Source organism: Siniperca chuatsi, linkage group LG15 (assembly GCF_020085105.1).
Source record: "Siniperca chuatsi isolate FFG_IHB_CAS linkage group LG15, ASM2008510v1, whole genome shotgun sequence".
Lineage (NCBI taxonomy): Eukaryota > Metazoa > Chordata > Actinopteri > Centrarchiformes > Sinipercidae > Siniperca > Siniperca chuatsi.
In genome coordinates this window covers 10,469,431-10,481,519 of record NC_058056.1, presented here as the reverse complement: position 1 = coordinate 10,481,519, position 12,089 = coordinate 10,469,431, and the positions used below count along the sequence as shown (strand labels likewise).

The following is a 12,089-nucleotide window of genomic DNA, read 5'->3' as shown; positions in this document are numbered from 1 at the left end:
CCGGGGCTTGTGAGGAGGGCCGGGGCACTGGGTGCACCCTGAATGGACCATTGTAGTCTCCCAGAAAAACCTTCAGGATCACACAGCACCCAGTTGGGCCAAGTGACACTCCTCCACACCCACCCACTACCCGTACCTACAAATCACACATTTACCTTCAATCCCCACCAACCCTGTTTCTTCATTCGTTCAGTCCCTCGCTCTCCTGGTCGGTGAGACAGTTGTATTCTTCAGGGAGGAAGAAAAGACTCTCCCTGCTACAAATGGATGGACTGGCTTTGGTATCCCCCCCCACCCTTTCTCCAGTCAGCAGCAGACTCTGTGAGGCAGACTCTGCATGTCCAGCCACCAAAACACTCAACATGCCACAACAGTCTGACTGGGTGCTGAAAGCGGGTCTGCATTTTAATATTCAGTGCACCAATTCATTAACATTCTATTCGAGCCTACAATAGATACTGGAGAGGCTCTGACCCTGCAGTTCCCCGATCAAGGTCATTAACTAAGAAAATAAAATCTGAATTACTTCCTGGCACACAATTGGACCCTCCAGCCCTGCCATATCCCCGCTTAAGAAAATAAAATTACCCCTGTGATGAACGCATTCACTGTGTTCTTAATAGGGGCACTTTGGAATGAAAAGACGGTGCTTCAAAAGTAAAAATTATTATTCTGATCTTACGATATGAAAGACAAATTCATCATCAGGACAAGCTTTGGCAAAGTACTTCTGTCAACACAGTGACCCTTGTAAATTATGGATTTGTTCAAGTTTTCTCTTTAGGCTCCACCATACCTGTGCAGACACATACGCACGCACACACACACACACACACACACACACACACACAGGGGTCTGGAAAGGTACTCACACAAGCTCCATGGGTTTTGTAGTTCACCCCAGCAGCTTTACAACCCATGCCAACTATGCAGTGCAGTGTCTGTAAATGGTAACTATTACTATTTACATCCCTGCACATATGGACACACACACACAAGTAGAGTCAAGAGAATAAATCTAGCCGACCAGTCGATTATGTGATTGGGTGCAGTGACAAAGGGCGAGCATGTTGCTAACACGTTCCCTGTCAGTAGAGGGGCTATATGTGGGCAGACACAAAGCCTCATTAAAATACATACAGAGCCGGTGCTGCTCCGGTGGGTGGGAAAGATGCTCCATCAAGATGTCGTTACAACAAGGCTATCTCCACCCACTGGCATGTATCTCCCTCACACTGTCCTCCCCCATGCCTGAACAGCACAATGGCAGGCTCCTTTATAGCCAGTGTGGGCCATTCCCTCCATTCCCTGCGAGGTCAGGGCCTAATCCTCGGGGAGTTCTCACATTGTGTTTTAGCGAACTGGGGTCAAACAGTTTGAAATGAGGGGGTTTAGTTAAACATCTATTAGGCAGGCCCAGTGTGTTTGGGTGCGCTTGATTTATGTGCAAAGCTGTTGTGCTCAGCTGTCCAGATACTCGGCAGCGTATTGGGCTGCATGTTCCACAAGGCCTGTATGTGTCACTGTGAACAAAAAATCCCACGGCATACGTCGCTTTAAATAATACACATTGACCCGATGTTCACCTCAACACATGTCCACCTACACGTACAATGTGTCTTCCACAAGGATGGAGTGAATATGTTTCAGGATAGTTCATGTGTCTGTTATCTTCTTTGCCATTGAGAGGCGCTGTGCCAGGCAAAAAAGGAGGGGGGAATTAAAGAATAAAAGTTGAAAGTGTAGCTGTGTTGTCAGCAGTGCCGTGTAGGCCAACTGCCCTGTTAGTGAGGCTGACATTCAAAGAGAGTTGGGATGCCGACAACAATCCCACAACCTCCTGCTGCGAGAAGACATTTCGCATGGTGGCTGAGTGCTTTGATACAGCTCTTGTGATCCTCGTTGGCATGGCTTTGAGAAAGCACACACACACACAGCACAGAGCCCTGGCCATCACCATTATATACCATTTGAACGCAGCACTTTTTTTATTCCAGAATTTTCCATTATTATTGTCATGAAACCACCCTCTTTCAGCTGAGCGTTAAACTCATGGAAATTTGCCTTATTTGGCGCACTTATTGCCATCTTCATACCAATATATGGTTTCATTGCTCGTGTCTATTTCTGAAATAACTAAAAAAAAAAATAAATTACACAACAACTATACAGGTACACAAAAATGTTAAGTAATTCCAGAGAAAAGACTACTTCATTGAAAGCACCCTCTTGTCGTAACCAAATAGAGAATAATTAAAACATGGCACTGTCCTCATGCTACCCATTAATAGCAAGGCTGTCTCTATAATAGCAAAATGTGACTGCAAGCAATAAGCAGTAATGCAGGTTAGTGAATATACAACCCACTTTCAAGACTAAAGGCAAACAAGCTCCACTAATTACTGAGGCACTATGCAGTCATTTTTCTGAGCAAGGGTTACTGAATGGTTGCCTATTACTTCACTCTCCCTGCACCAAATGCTTAAGATAATGACCAGTTACTAATTGGTGCTTATACCTTATATCAGTTTGTGCAGAATATAATTGCAGCTATTATGGTACTAAATAATCATTGGAATTAGCATCTTTTAGCAAAAACCATGCTAAATAGAAGTATGGAGCATTTACCAGGAAGAGGTCTTAGTGTCGATGCACCACCGGTTGATTCATCATTAACTAGAGGTTTCAGGGCAGAGGGAATGCCTTTCCAATCATATTGTGGTGTCAGTGCATCTTCTGCACCAGCTAATGGAGGCACTGATGTAGCAAATTCACATCTGTGTGCAGTCTTGTGTGTGTGTGTGTGTGTGTGTGTGTGTGTGTGTGTGTGTGTGTGTGTGTGTGTGTGTTTGTTTGTTTTTGCCTTCTTCAGCTGAATATCGTGTTTATGTGCATAATGTGAGTGCGTGGGTTCATGTTGCTGTTTGCGTATGCTCGCCACAAAGTGCACAAGCGTAGGGGAGGGAGGTCATTATTCTATGCAGATCACGCTCCCCATGCTTCAGCAGCTCCTCCTTTGTGTTGGCCCTTCCGTCAGCTGTTGACTTCCTAAGTGTCTCAGACAGCCATGTTTCTGTCTGCGCCTCTGTCCACTGCCTTGTCCCGCTCACATTTCTGAAGTCCGCTGACTGCTAATGGCCATGTCCAGACAAAGAGCCCACTCTGTGGCCACTCTGCAGGGCCAGGCCGGGGGCCGGGGACAACCAGGAGAGGGGTCCAGGGAGGAGGAGACACAGGGAGAGGATGGGTTTGGGAAAAGGGAGGGCTGAAGCTGGAAAGAACACCCGGCACTGCCTGCCTCTCTACACTCATGTCACGCTTGTGTGACAACCACTCCTCTGTGCTTGTTTGAACTGTCCTTCCCAATTAGCACTAATAAGTCACTCTGTAAGGATGAGCAAGCATAGTGTGCCCAATCACCCCCAGTTGACATACACATAAACAGATTTGTACACAAAGCACAAACACACACACTCTCTCTTCCCCCCTAAGCTTAGCAGCCCATGAAAATCCCAGGAGCACAACCCCGCTAATAGACAGAGAAAGCCCGAAACACATCTCGTTCCCAGCAAACAAGTGCCAGTAAAGAGGCAAATTAATGACAAGTCGTTTGAAGGGTTTGCCTAAGAATAATTTTACTCTGGCATCTCACTACCACTGAAGAATTGATTAGATCCCTGCTCAATCAAAGTGCCTGAATCAATAAAGAGCAGAGCAGGCATGCTCTAGCCCAATTTATTCACAGCATCACTCTAACATAAGAGTCACAGAGAAACAGAGAGAGGGATAGAGAGCATCTCTGACAGGTGACAATATGAAGGCCCTGCTGAAACTAAAAGCTAGTGTCAATAGGAGAAAGGCAGGTGCGCTGCTGATACTTCATTACATTAGCTCAAATGCCTTCCAGCCTGCATTCAGGGACACACGACACAACTTTAAATCATCTGAGATTGTTTCACTAATAAACATTATGTTCATAAAATATGAAACCTCGAGGAAATAATTATTTTTATTTAGTTTTATGATACAATGTTCCATTGTAAGAACAGGCATACCACATGGGGAAGAAAGCTAAAGAACTCTGGAATAAAGACTTCACATTGTGTTTTCTCAAAGTAGAGACTGGAGGACTTAGTCAAGCTCGACTGTGCTCGGCTGTTTATTGTTGCCTGCTTGTTTATTGTCATGCAGAAAGCAGAGGAGGTATTAAAGGCAGATTCCGCCCTTATTTTAAAATGTGGTGCTAAAGATTAGAGCGCTTGCCAAACACTGTGGAAACACTTAATTGATTTCCTTTGGACTGTTTACCTCTACTGTAGCCCTCCTAGAGCCCAGCACTCGCTTGCTCACACGCACGCACACAAACACACATACGTAGAGTACAACCCTGGCCCCATTGACGCCAACACAGGCCTGCCAAGAGCCTCATTAGTATTCACAGCAGTGGCATTTGCCAGCCTGAGCGTTGCCGTGGTGATGCTGCCCACACAAGTGATGATAAATGGTGCTTTCAGCTTCTCTGCCTTCCATAGAGCAGAGCAGGGAGCTGAGGAGTTGCTGGCTAGGTCCCAGCTACAGCCACGGCTAGCAAGGCCTCATCCCCAACGCCAGGCAACTGACGCATGACTACACAAGCCCTAGGCTGCTTGAAGGCTTTGGGTGCAGGGGAGTGGTAAGAGGGGTTTGGTGCCGTATGGGTTGTGTGTGTGTGGATATGGAGAAAAGAGATTTAGGTTACGCTCAGTGTGTGTGTGTGTGGGGAGAGGGGGAGGAGGGGGCATGTTGGGAAGAAGTGTGTGCTTGAACTTGTTATTGTTGGCTGAAAAAGTGATGTCAGCTTCAGTGTTTCTCGAGTGTGTTTTGTTCCCTGTATTTTTCAGTTATGTGAAAATCTGATCACAAGCTAGTGACATAAAATATACGACTTAAAGACATCTCAAATTGTACCTTGGTATTGTTGACTTCTATATATATGTATATTGCACCAACAAACCAAAAAGTAATTTTTGTTTTTTTTAAAAACCTTGCAGTGAAAGTTATTATTGCTTACTAAGCCATGGAGAAATATAGTTCGGTTGTTTTAATATATAAATATGTTTTTAATTTACACATGGCACTAACATATACATTAGCGCACCCTAAAATTTAGAAAATAATAAAAAAAATTGTCACAATAAACCCTTTTTTTTAATCACTGGAAAACTCAATACTAGCTTTTAAATAAAAGGCTCCTACATTCAAAAGTGTAATTTGTATCTTTATGCATGCATTTAAATAAAAATGTTATGTCATTAAAAATACAATTTTATTAAAGAAATCCTACAGAAAGTTAGTGATTCAAATACCTTCCTGGGATGAAAAAAAAACTTCTTGTATTATATGTAATTTCATATTATATGTTAAACCATGCCATCAGGTAGACAAACCTGTTTAACACACACTGTGCACTACAGCAAAAATAACTGATTATTGTGTGAATAATTGTTTTATAAACTAATTACTCAGTTCAACAAATTCTGCATCAAATGACTATTGGAGCCACTGCAGGCTGATTCAGTCTCTCCGCTGTTTCTTTTACTGCAGGTGTCACAGCGAGGGCTGTTTGAGCCTTAAATCAGCGTAGACAAACAGAGGGTTAAGGTATCCAGCTACACTTGCCTTCCCCAGAGCCCACACATACAGATGTGTAAAAAATGAGGACAAGGAGGCTGGACTGAAATCCTCCTGATCCTAGTTAAATAGAGAAAGACGGTGTTATTCCCACATTATGGTGCACCGATACGTAGCGCATTAAGGGCCTGGCTGATTTGAAATCATAGTATCTTATTAGAAATAGTGTGAAAACAGAGATGGACACAGTGTCTTGCACATCTAGTTTTAGTATTAATAGGGATAATGTAAACTGTATTGCAGTTTGTTTGATGTGCATCAATCTATTTGTGCCTGTGTGTGCATGTGTGTGTGTTCGCATTATAAAAACTCACCATTATAATAAAAAAAACATTCATAGAAAATATACACAAGGTATGTGTATTTATTATTTCTTCAAAAATGAAGATTTTCATCTCAGAGGCAGGAGTTTCAAAAGAGAAATATTATAACGCATTATGAAATACTGGATGAACTACACAGCCCACATTGTCTAAATAATCCAGTCTTGGATTATTTTATTTCATTTTTTTCTCTTGAGGCTTTACAGTTGAATCAATAAGAACCCTTCTTCTAGCATCAAAGCGGAATACAAGCAAACACAATATTTTTACCTCACAATTATCTCACAGCTGGTAATTTGCATTATACAATCTTCTTACACAATCCTGCTACAACATTCATAGCACGACCAAGATGCTCTCTTCATCTATGTTTTTTGAGTCTATTAAATTCAAAACTGGGTAGTGAATATGTCTGATGAAATTACAGTAATTCTTACACAGACCATGAGCGTAGGTCTCCTTGGTCAAACTTGGGGATGACCGCCCCTTCAAAAGATGGCCTGACCCTTCCAAAATCAAGCCTGATTACCCATCTCTAGGACACTAAGAAGCACCCAACTTCAAAAGGAGCGGAGACATTCATGGGTGGGGTGGGGTGGCATTGGGGGGGGGGTTCAGAAACCTCAGCCCTGTGCTGTGGCGGTTTGTGCCAGACTGAACGGTTTCAGCCAGGGGGCCGGGGCTATTAAAAGATAAATGTATTTCTCTCTTCCATTATTCATGATGTGAGGAGGTGGGGAGGGAGCAGGGAGGCAAAGGCTTAGCACAGCAGTGGATCCCTTCTCAGCCTCGTCAGGGCCAAGGCCCCCACTGCACCCGCTGCACCCATAGCCTGATGCAAGAGAGGGTGAGTGGGGTGGGGGAGTACGGGCGACAGCTGTGAGGTGAGGGAGGGAGATAGAGAGATAATGCAAGAGTACGTATTCCCACACACATATTAAATGTCATACTTTCATGTAATTGTAAATACATCTGTAACAACTGCATATAAAACAAAATTGTAGCATCTACAATTAAAGATAAACTATAGCTAAAATGAATATCTTTATTATTATCTAAAATCATGATCAGTTTGTGTTTTTTACATCAGTTTCTGCTGTAGAATTGCTCATGTTTTTAACTCTCACTTTTTTCTTTCACATCGATCTTATGCACACACACACGCACACACACACACAGAACCTGGAAGGAGGAGCATCCGACTCTGGTGTTGAATAACCTCTCAGACACTGATTAAGTAAAGAGTTTGGGCAAATACTTTGAGGACATCTTGGACTTCTACACAGGAGTGAAAGTGAGCTTTTGTGCAACTCGTCTCTGATCTGCAAGAAAAGCAGATTAGGATGACCCCAGTGTCACTCATTTGGAGATGAGTCACTGTTGAGAAAAACCAAACACGCTGGAGAAAATGTCAAACAGGAGAAACAGCTATACCTCATATATTTGCTGCTTTATCTTACATGCAATTGTTAGGAGCAGAACATAGGAATTACATATATATTTCAACATGATGCTATTTTGTCCATTATGATATTGTCACCAAATATATTTTGCAGAGATTAAGGGATAAAAATAATGGTTACAACATTCAACAAAAACATTTATCTCACATGCCTCATGATGGGAGAAACTACCTGTTCATATTTTAATCAAATGCTTTCCAAATTGTTTCATAATTACCTATAATTAAACACACCATCGTGCCAGTATCTTTTTTTCTATAGTTGCTAAAATCATGCTGGCATTATGTTTGTCTCAACAATGGCAGTCACTGTTATCCCTGGTTTTAATTTTCAAACATTCAAACTTCCAGAAATTATTTTCTGGACAAGATCACAAATGAAATGTGAAATGTATCAAAAACCAGTCAATTAAAATTTCATCCATTCAACAGAAGCATTTTCACAAAATAGACCAATGCAGTTCTCATGTCCATTAAAAAGTGCTTTTCCCTCAGCACAAGTGGTCCCCATTGCTTATATTTACAAATTTGAGATACATTATACCGGCATAAAATGCACACCAATGCTTGAGAGAAAAGACGAGCTCTGTGACAGAGTGGAGGGTGGTCTGAACACATCAGTACTCGTGACTCCATGCTGGGATCATTTGTTTCCAAACAAGAAGGCACAAGGGTGGTAAAAAAGAATATAAGATGGCCAGGAGATGTGGGAAGGGTGGTGAGGGGTGGGAGTTGGTGATGAAATGCGTGTGTTTGTGTATGTGTGTGCACTTGGACAGATGAGTGTGTTTTATCTGTCTCTGTGTACTGTGTTAATGTGGATCACTATTCTTTCTTTGCCACTTTACGTATTCTGGCTTGAATTAGACACAAGAGACAAAAGGCTTCATATTTGTGCTTGCATGTCAAGGATTACTTGTTCCATTGAATGTATCCCCCCATTATCTGCTTATCACTCTCTGTGCTCTTTAATCTCTTTCTTGTCTCTGCTCAATGGCTTCCTCTCACTGTCTCCACATCACAAATGTAGCCTTTCTCCCCTTCTATTTTTTAACACTTACAAAACTGAAAAGGCCTGGCCTGGTCTGGGCCACCTGGAAGCACCAGTGAAGCTTTCTCCCAGGCCTGGCTCCCTGCCACTAGCCAGCTGTAGCATTGTGAGTGGCCCATCTCAATTAATTCCATGCATTGCAATTGTTGCCGGGCACTGTTTACAGCCACCTCCTACTCCGCCTGGGTAGCCTCTCCGATTGTCCCAGGGCCTCCCTTGTTTAATACTGTTTTGCAAGTTATTAAGCCCTGGAAGTCCATTAATCACAGTTCACGGGCTGTGTAAGCCCACACAAGGCAGGCAGAGGTGGGGGATGGGGAGGCACACTCGCTGTCCTCAATGGGCTTAGACGGTGGTCCATTCAGATCCCTAACGAGATCATTACCACTAACTAAATACAAACCTGACCCCACGACCCGCTGGGAAATTACGTAGGAGCTCCCTGGTGCAAGACATTAATACGCCCCCCCACCCCTTTCCTGCAACAGTGCGTAAACGCCCACCCCCAAAGTCTCCCATTGCAACCCAACCCCGCTCCCCTACCCCTCCCTCTTGTCCATTCTCACTTTCTTGCCAATGGACAGAAAACTAAACCTGTCATCAAAAGGGGCCTAATCACTGCTGTGGTTGTGGTAAACCAAGCCTGACAGACATTTCACTGAGGCCTCAATGGCCACATCAGTGCCACCTCCCTAGCCAGCCCCCCTTCTTTCTCTCGCTTTCTCTCAGTCCCTCACTCTCTCTTTTTACCAGGCCTCTGGCCAATGAGCAACAAACACCCGGGGGCTTTTCAGATTACTTGACACACTGTGTCCACTTTTGGGAGGGCGACCACCTGGTAAGCTCATTTTAATACAAAACCAGTTCAGTCTCCTCTCCCTTTTTTCCCTACTCCGCTAATTCCGCCTCTCAAGCCAAGCTACCACCATGAATTCTGTCTAATCCAGTGACCCCCACAGAACATTCCTGGTTTTACACTCCTCGGAAGAGGCTGGATTTGGGCGGATTACATGCTTCCAGTTCTGTTTGGAGGCACCTGTGACTGGAAGTGGATGGAAGGGCCAGCGATGACAGTGAAACATAGGACGAGACAAGACGAAGAGAGATTCCTCCTTTCTTCTCAACTTTTCAACTTTTAATTTCAGTTTTTGAATCATGGGTATTCTCATCCCTGCTTTCTACCTGCAACTTCTCCACTGTAGAGGTTGGATGTCCAAGCAGCCACAGCATGGTTGCTGGGCTGCTTGGGGTTGGAAAGAGAGGTTGGTTGGGGGTTCGCACTGACTTTCACTTTAGCCCCTCAGCTTATGTTAAGATGTTGTCACTTTCACCATCTCAAGTGTTGCCACTTCAGATGCCGGAGCTTAGCGTTCGCAATGGGCTCTAAGGGGGTTGAGGGAGAGAGGGCAAGAGGGAGGAAGTCTGGGAAGATTTCCATTTTAAACAAGCACAACTTTGTCACGCTGTCACCTGACTGCCATGGCACCGCCTTTGCAATGTTTCCCAACTTCCTGTCTCCTCTTTGCTCCTTTCGTGTCTCCTTCTTTTTAGCTGCCTCCCTTCATCTTTCTCAAGAACTCTTTAAGACAGCATTTCCGCCCTGAATTCCTCTGCCAATTTGATGAATTGTATCTCACAGCCTTTTGAGTTTTGTGCGTAAGGCGCTTAATTGTTTCGCTCGCTTTTTTTTTTTCACAATATCATGGTGGATGCTTAAGCTGTGCGTGCAGTTGTAGATGTGCATATTTTAAATTACGTGTAATATCCCCCACTTTAATCCATGATAAGATCTCAATTGTTCCATGATGTGAAATGGAGATGCAGCGACAACCAGGGCTGAATTCAATCGAAATCTTAATTTACCTGGATATTATCCTCCAGTGAAATATAATCACTGACTGAATAACTGGGCACACCAGCAAATTCTTAATTGACTTTTAATGAATGTCATGGAACGTGTAGATGCAGAGATTAAGGAAAGGCAGTTCAGTAAGTTTAGAAAAAAGAAAAAAATATGAACATGACCACATAAAAACATACACACATAAACACACTCATATTTTCAAATTATCCACTCTGGAAAACACAACTAGAAATACAAAATTACACACAAAATCTGACAGCATAGGCTGGTTGTAGAGTGTCTACCTGGCGCTGCATTGATTGTTCCTCAACACTGACCAATTGTAAGCTCATAATGATGATCTCTGGCATGACAAGTGATTTTAACCTGCCTGTGGGCCGCCCCCGCACCGAGTCACAGATCAGCTGCCCCACGTAAACAAAAACATTAGGAGAGCGTTCCACATTTAAGAGCATGCTAATTACAGTCATTCCCATCTGAAGTACTTTCTGCTGCAATTTGCTCAGATCACCAAACCTCCAATCCCTCTCATGTAAACAAATAAACTCTCACGCAACAAAGAGATAAAGCAAATAATAAAATAGACACTGGCGCTATCAGAACTCGCTGGGGGCACTGTGTTTGAAGTAGGCTTCAAATAGTATCATACTACTCTACAGTGTTGAGTCCTAGTGTTGTGCACATCCCCAGTGAGGAATAATTACAAGGGTTGTTGTTGATGTGCTCAGGAAAACAAATCATGGCTGAACGGAGGTGAATGCAATCCAAATGCAGGGAAATAAAGAAATTCATTTCAAAATTTCAAAAACAAGAACATATTTGTATTTTGTACACGTTGACTTGACAAATACATTTTGAACACTCCATATTTATAGGTCATACTCCAATTTCTGTCTTGATGTGTTGAAATAAAGAGAATGGAGTTCAGCTAACCCAACAGGTGTCAAACGATTCAGTTCTCCCTCCACTTGCTTCTTGATAACGATTTCTTAATTACCAGTTTCTACTCAGCATCCCTCCATTCTTATTTGGTCTCAACCTCTCACCTTGGCCCATAGGCACCAGGCCTGATCCACAGCAACAGATAGGGAAGTGAATGTCACCGCAGCCCTCTCAAACCCTCCAGGTGAGTGTGTTTCTCCAGCAGTCGAGGAAATGAAGCAAAAATGATGGAGTGTTTGTTTTCTGACATTTTGTCTCTCTGCAGCCTCATCAGGGCTGAGCCTCGCAGACGTCAAGTGTTAATTTAGGGTTCCTGCCGAGCGTGAGCCTGTCAGCGGCGAGGCTTGGAGGAGGGAGGTGAGCTCTTGCAGAAAATGACCCTTCTGGTCTGATTGTCTTCTGGCTTGCAGACTGGCACTGAGAGAAAAAACAAAGACACAGAGAGAGAGAGAGGTGGCTGAGTGCTAATGCACCTTGCAGCAATTAGAGAGGCTTACCTGACTGTGAGAGCACAGCACGCAAACATACACAAAAGGTACACTCAGTAAAGTACACCCCCCACCCCACCCCAAAAAAGCACAAACTGCACACTCAGGTAAATACTTACACACCAGCTGATGTCAGCGCATGCACCAACAAAATGAAAGACTGACTCCTTTTGAAAGAACTTATTCGCTCAACCAAAACACACACACACACACACACACACACACATAAATAGCAAACACCCTTTCACCATGGCCCATTCCCAATGGATGGCTCCCCACCACCTTTTAG

At 43.5% G+C, this 12,089-nt stretch overlaps 2 long non-coding RNA genes across 4 annotated transcripts in view; one reads left to right on the top strand and one right to left on the bottom strand.

Annotated features, from left to right (window-relative positions):
• LOC122862454 overlaps window positions 1–11,496 on the top strand; it is a 51,084-nt gene extending 39,588 nt beyond the window's left edge. For all 3 annotated transcript variants that reach the window (XR_006374701.1, XR_006374699.1, XR_006374700.1), the window contains one exon: window positions 11,429–11,496. This is a non-coding gene — a long non-coding RNA (uncharacterized LOC122862454). The remainder of the gene's footprint in view (window positions 1–11,428) is intronic.
• Window positions 5,960–12,089, bottom strand: part of LOC122862455 — a 38,249-nt gene continuing 32,119 nt past the window's right edge. The window contains exons 3-4 of the long non-coding RNA XR_006374703.1: window positions 11,417–11,729; window positions 5,960–7,315 (exon numbers count right to left, since the gene is read on the bottom strand). This is a non-coding gene — a long non-coding RNA (uncharacterized LOC122862455). The remainder of the gene's footprint in view (window positions 7,316–11,416; window positions 11,730–12,089) is intronic.